The sequence below is a fragment of the Schistocerca americana genome, chromosome 5, assembly GCF_021461395.2.
Source record: "Schistocerca americana isolate TAMUIC-IGC-003095 chromosome 5, iqSchAmer2.1, whole genome shotgun sequence".
Classification (NCBI taxonomy): Eukaryota; Metazoa; Arthropoda; class Insecta; order Orthoptera; family Acrididae; genus Schistocerca; species Schistocerca americana.
In genome coordinates, this window is record NC_060123.1 from 420,499,001 (window position 1) to 420,504,659 (window position 5,659).

The 5,659-nt window shown below is 43.5% G+C and overlaps 1 non-coding gene across 1 annotated transcript; it reads right to left on the minus strand.

Annotated features, from left to right (window-relative positions):
• Window positions 1-3,617: 3,617 nt before the first annotated feature.
• Window positions 3,618-3,692, minus strand: Trnap-agg. Its single transcript has one exon. It is a non-coding gene; the product is annotated as a tRNA-Pro (tRNA).
• Window positions 3,693-5,659: the final 1,967 nt, after the last annotated feature.

The window sequence follows — 5,659 nt, forward strand, 5'->3', positions numbered from 1 at the left end:
CTACATTCCGCAAGCCATCTTATGGTATGTGGCGGAGGGTACGTTGAGTACCAGAGTGACTTCCCCTTTTCCCGTTTCATTCGCAGGAGAAACGACTGCTGGTAAGCCTCCGTGTGGGTTCGAATTTTACTAATTTTATCTAGATGGCCTTTTCGCGAGATATACGTAGGAGAAGGAATATATAATAGGTTTCTTCTTCTCGGAACGAACGCTCTCGTAACTCTAACAGCAGCCCGCATCGTGATGCACACACTCCTCTCTTGAGGCTTCTGCCACTGCTGTTGGCTGAGCTACTCCGCGACGCTCTCGTGCTTCCTAAAGGAACCAGTAACGAATCGTGTTGCTCTTCTTTGGATCTTCTCTGTTTCCTGTATCGCTCCTGTCTGAGACAGATCCCATACTGAAGAGTAATATTCAAGTATTGGTAGAACGAGTGTTTTGTAAGCTACTTGCTCTGTTGATGGACTAAGGCTCCTCAGGCTTCAAATGGTTCAAATGGCTCTGAGCACTATGGGACTCAACATCTGTGGTCATCAGTCCCATAGAACTTAGAACGACTTAAACCTAACTAACCTAAGGACATCACACACATCCATGCCTGAGGCAGGATTCGAACCTGCGACCGTAGCAGTCGCGCGGTTCCGGACTGAGCGCCTAGAACCGCGAGACCACCGCGGCCGGCTCCTGAGGCTTCTTTCAACGAATTTCAGTCGGGTGGCTTTTCTCTTGTTCGCGGTTAATTTTATGTGGTCGTTCCACGTTGAATCATCCTCTTTTTTACAAACCTACAAATTTTATTCCAGTTATTGCTTCCACTGATTTTTAATTTTATAACCATAGAATAAAGGGTCTTTCTGTCTATTTATTCGCTATACGCTGCATTTGTTTATGTTGAGGGTCAACTGCCATTCCCTGGTCTAAACGTCGGTCCTCTCTAGGTAGTCCTGCATTTCGCTACAAATTTCTGGCGTCGCAACTTCCCTCTCTTCAGCAGCATCATCCGCGAAAAGCCTCGTGGAAATTTCGACCCGATAGCTCTTAAGAAGACAATTACGGTGAAATGGCGATTTTTAATGTTGACGTTGAAACCTTTCGTTAAATAGGTTCGAGAAATGTCCTAAAATCTGAGGGTACGGTGGCCGGAATCGGCATTAGCGTTGCGAACACCGACAAGCAGAGCCCTTGTAATAAGATGTGTCAGAATGTCAACACATTTGCCTCTCTACATATCTGCGCAGCAGGCCGCTCATTTCTACTTCAACATTCGTTGCGTGCTGACATGTGCACCAACCAGAAATTGGATATACTACATTTATACAGTGAATGTAAATGAAATACTGTAATAACAGAACAGCAGTACTGGCTTATCTACCCCGATCGCCAATGTTCGACGCACCAGGCAATTGCACGAATTAATAGGACGCTAGTTTGGACAGTCTGCTTGAACTTCAAAAAGAGGACAAGAAAGAAGATTGCAACTGACAGAGAACACGAAAATGCTGTTCTGGCTGCGACGCTAATGAATACGCACAGTGATACGAGACATATTGGAAAGGCATGTGGAATCAGACGATTGTCATTAGCAACCGGCATCGACAGAATTTCCATCCCTGTCACCTGTCTCTTAATCAGGCAGTCGACGACAGAATTTTGTCGGTTTGCCCTTCAGCAACGGATAGACGACTCTACGTTTTTCCTACGTGTGCTCTTTGCCGATGAAGCAACGTTTACTAACCAGGATAATGTAAATTTGCATAACATACACTACTGAGCAGCCAAAATCCGGACTTGCTTTGTCAGGTGCAACATCAACAACCGTGGAGCGTAAACGTATAGTATGGCATCACAGGAAATTACATTGTGGGACCTTAATTCATCTCAGGCGTTCTAAATGGACATTCGTACACTCACTTTCTGACGGACATTCTGCCTGTTCATCTAGAAGAGATATCATTGGATATTCGACAGTTTATGTGGCTGGAACACGACGGTTGCCCAGCTCATTTGTCCCGTGTTAAAACGTTAGTACTGAATGATAACTTTCCTCGACATTCAACAGAACGAAACTCTGTCATCAAATGGCGTGCGAAGTCAGCCGATTTGATTCGTCTCAGTTTCTTTCTTAGGGGAGCTCTCAAAGCACTATGACAAAGCCACAACTACTCAAGACGATATGTGTCGTCGAATCGCCAGTGCATCCTCTACTATATCATCCACAGTAATTGCATGTGTTCACTGTTCTTTCGATCGGCGATTGCAAATGTCTCTTTTAGTCCATGGTCAGCAGTTTGGACACGTGCTTAAATAAGGGGTAAAGCTACTTTTTTTGGAAGACAAAATTTGTTATCTGATTTGGGTCATTATCAACTCATTGTTAGTAAATTGTTTGTTTCATTTACGTGTGTACGAAATTGCATTGCAATGTCAAATAAGTCGACAGCGTGTATTGCACATAGGTGGTAACACTGTCATTACGCGCTTATGTTCAGCAGGAAACGACGTTTCGTTAACAAGAACAGTTATTTTGTGATGGGCAGGTGGTCTACAAAGTATTTTTAATAAAAAAATTTAGTTCAACAAATGTATCCTATATGATGTAATTCAGGACAGTGCAGGTAGAGACAGTTGACGGACAGCACGTACTGTACTTCTAAGAAGCACACAACCACGTACAGGAAAAGGTAGGTCAAATTCCCTTCCAACATTATCATATTCATCACAGCAGTTGCTTTTGTACCGTATAAGACCTCTTTCTTTTATAAGAATGAACCGGTGATTTCTCTGTGTCAGCTCAAGTAAATCTTTGAGAAATAGTTTCCATAAGCCCTTTGTGATACAATAGATTCTAGCGCATGTCGTATTTCCATTTACAACATTCGTAAGTGAATCTGCATCTAGGTCGTGTGTTGGTTCCAGAGGAAATAAAGTTTTCTCGTGGTAGCGCTGGCCTACCTTACGGTATACAACTTCGCAGCCTGGTCCGAGACGCCTGCTTGGCAGTATTTGCCATTTCCGGTCAGCGTGCTCTCACATTTCAGGACATTTCACGAGTTCTGTATGACAGGTTTTAATGGCAACATTAACAAAAGGTATATCATTGTAATAGTCTTCTCAAGAGTTATCGAATGCAGTTATAAAATGTATAGGTTACAATTAAAAAAAAAAAGAAAAAACCCTTACTTACTTCAATATCGTAGTTGATACCAGTGCTAAAAACATTAACCAGACAAAAACATACGTGACCCTCAACCCTCTAACATTTGTCAAAAACCGCGTTTTGATGCGTGTAACTGCTAATTAAATAAAAGGGATGTTTCGCGTTACGTAAGTCACCCTGCGTATTATGAAAGGCAATGGTCCTATGACATTTCCCTTGGCCACAGCCGAAGGCACCTGTATCTACTGTGTTCTGGGTCTCGTGAACAAGCAGAGCAAGCTGAGTTGCACAGATTCTCTGTTTCCAGAACCCATGTTGGTTCCTACAGGGGAGATTTTCGGTATTCATAAATGTCATAATAAACGATCATAAAACATGTTCGAAAACTGTACAACAGACAGACGCCAGAGATATAGACCTAAACTTCTGTCTCTGAATCTTCCTGGCAGATTAAAACTGTGTGCCGGACCGAGACTCGAACTCGGGACCTTTGCCTTCCTCGGGCAAGTGCTCTACCAACTGAGCTACCCAAGCACGACTCACGCCCCATCCTCACAGCCTTACTTCTGCCAGTATCTCGTCTCCTGCCTTCCAAACTTTACAGAAAATCTCCTGCGAAACTTGCAGAACTAGCACTCCTGAAATAAAGGATATTGCGGAGACATGGCTTAGCCACAGCCTGGGGGATGTCTGTTCGACAACCTTTCTTGAGAATGGAATGACATGTACTGTTTTCCAGTCATTAGCTACTCTAGAGACTTATGGTAAGTTACTACTAGAAGAAAGGCAAGTTCACACGTATACTACGTGTGTAATCGAATTGGTAATCGATCAGGTCCAGTGACCTTTCCTCTGTTGATTAGTTTACGGTTGCTTTTCTGTGCCTTGGTCACTTATTTCAATATGTGTCATTTTGTCGCTCGTGGGATGACTTACTGCTGTGTCATCTTCCGTTGTGAAACAGATTTTCTCCACACCAAAATAAAAATACGCGTGCATGTGTAAACCCAAATGTGTGATTTTTGGATTCGTCTGGCGTCCTGTGTAAATAGAAAACAATTAAATATAATAATTTAATACCGTTGTGTTCGTTGTTGTCCTTCGCTCCTTGGTCCTAGAGATTCGTAATGATTTTCTGTCGTCATTGTTAAGCGTCTCATATAATAAGATCTACTGAAGTAGATTTTGTTTGGTTGGAGCAAAAGTTTACGTTTTCAGAATAAATCTTCTGATACCAGAATGACTATTCTTACTTCGCAAAAGTTTACTATAATCACATTATAAATGGCATTGACAGAGTATTTTTGTTGTAAGACATGTTACAATGCCCTAAAAGTCTTTGCTTTTCACTTACTAAAAGCTTAAGGTATTTACTAATCAGGGTTTTTGTATATGCAGCCCGTTTTCTCTACGTCCGTAGAGCTTTAGAGATTATGCAGTTGCCACATACCCGGACGTAAAAAATGCATTTTGCTTTAAAAACGTAGCAGTCACAACTCACAGTGCCTCATGTTTACGAAAATATCACCAGACACGTGATTACAGTCCATTCTATTGGGAGAGACAACTCTCATGATTGTATAACGTATGTCATGAGTGTACTGTTGCATCCACGCATGTTTCCGGTTCGGAATTTCTGCCGATTTTCTGTACGGTAAAGTAATTATTAAAATTCGGACTGATGACGGCCCCCCTTAATACTCAAAACCTGTTGGCGTGTGTAGTTGATCGGCATGATGCGCAACCTCACTCCCGACGTCCATGGCCAAGTCCATCTTTGCAACCATGACACCATGTAGCGTGGTACAGGAGAGCCAAGCAATATGCCGAATGAACCGCTCAGGTTTGGCATCACGTTCTCTTCACCGACGAGTATCGCATATGCCTTCAACGTGGCAATCGTGTTTGGAGGCACCCCGCTCAGGCAGAACGCCTTAGACACAGTGCCCAGCAAGTTCAGCAAGATGTAGCTTCCCTGCTATTTTGGGGTAGCATTATGTGTGGCGGACGTACGTCGTTGGTGGTCTTGGTAGCGCCATAACGGCTGTGCGATACGTGAATGCCATCCTCCGACCGATAGTGCAACCATATCGGCATCATAATGGCGAGTCATTCGTCTTTATGGACGACAATTCGCGCCCCCATCGAGCACATCTTGTGAATGACTTCCTTCAGGATAACGACATCTATCTACTAGAGTGGCCAGCATGTCTCCCGACATGAAACCTATCGAACATGCCTTGAATAGATTGAAAAGGGCTGCTTGTGGAAGACATGACCCACCAACCACTCTGAGGGATCTACGCCGAGTCGCCGTTGAAAAGTGGGACAATCTGGATCAACAGTGCCTTGATGAACTTGTGGATAGTATGCCACGACGAATACGGGCATACATCAATGCCGGAGGACGTGCTACTGGGTATTAGAGGTACCTGGTGTGTACAGCAATGTGGACCACCACCTCTGAAGGTCTCTCTGTATAGTGGTACAACATAACATGTG